Source organism: Corvus brachyrhynchos, unplaced genomic scaffold, assembly GCF_000691975.1.
Source record: "Corvus brachyrhynchos isolate BGI_N302 unplaced genomic scaffold, ASM69197v1 scaffold61, whole genome shotgun sequence".
NCBI lineage: Eukaryota > Metazoa > Chordata > Aves > Passeriformes > Corvidae > Corvus > Corvus brachyrhynchos.
Window position 1 is genome coordinate 6117422 of NW_008236478.1, and position 1397 is coordinate 6118818.

Consider the following 1397-nt stretch of genomic DNA (forward strand, 5'->3'; position numbering starts at 1 on the left):
TGCTCCTGGCCCCGCTCGCTCTGGCCGAGGCTGGGGCCGGAGCCGAGCCGGTAGCCTGCGGACGATGCTCGGTGTGGAGAGCCCTCCGTGGGGCTCTTGAGAGCTTGGCTGCTCTGGGACAACCACTCCACGGAGAAAGGGGCCTTAGTCATCCTGCCTTGCTTCAGAGATGCCGGGAAGGAGGGTGTCGGGGAGCACGGGCCTCTCCTTTATACCACAACTCCCGGAGGAAAACGTTGTTTGTGTAAGTACACATCAAAGGGTCAGATAAGTATCATCTAATTGCTATCAGTCCTCCCCCCCAACAAAAGATATCGTTCACACATTGCCCTAGCTCGCGGAGGCTTGGCTCCGCCGTGTCTGCCCCTGAGGAGTTCGCTCCGCCGTCAGTGATTTACAGCTCTTGTTACATCCTATCCCCATGCAAATGGCATTTATGGAGTTGAGCAGCCTCAAACGGCGCTGGGGAATGTACCCCCGGGGGAGCGTAACATGCCCGGCCGCTGGAGGGAGAGGGGAGGCTGCTGCTTCCGATCTCCCTTCCCCTGGAGTTCGCTTTTCCACTCGTTTTCAAGCACCAGGTCCACTGTTCAAAGCTTTTTTTTCTCAAGCTGCTCCTCTCTGGGCTGAGCACTGAGGTCCCGAGACAGCCTCAGGCAGGCAAGCAGAGAAACTCACTCACTGGGTTCTCCGGGACTGCAGCATCAGGTTATAAGCACCAGGCACAGGCTGAGGCGTTTGGAGAAGAAGGCTGTGAAACACAAAAAGGTAAATGCCAAGGTCATTGGATTCCACGACTCAATAAGCTTCTAGAGGTTTCTATTATTGCCTTAGCCTTAACATTCTGCTGAGAGTTCTGCTGAGGTTACAGAATTCATGTCATATCTTCCCTCCCAGATCTCTTGCAGCTACGCAGGTCATCCAGATTTCTCTGCTATCTTACTATCCCTCTCTTTCCTCTTACTACCTTATGTGTGTCTTTCAGAAACGTTCCTGTTCATCTTTGGGTTTTGTGTGCAACAGGAACACTTGGCTGCTGTAGTAAAGCCTCTGTAGCATACTGACAAAAGGCTCTTGGTGCTTTGTGGGCAGTTTTTCACTGCAGGGTAACCATGAATTCCCTCCGCTTTTCACCCTCCCCTCCTGTGCGAGAACAAAGTGGGACTTCCACTGAATTGATAACTCCTATCACACCCCTGCTTGGTATCAGTCTGCCTCCAGAAATCATGACTGCATGTCTTATTTATCTGTCCTTGTTCCTGCTGCTTTATGCGCACCCACCACCTGCACACAAAGTCAGTGCTCTGCCGTCTACCCTGTGACTTGGCCAACCTGTTACTCCGCCACTCTGGCTACATTTCTCAGCATTCGCTTTCTCTGTGATAACAGTTACTGTA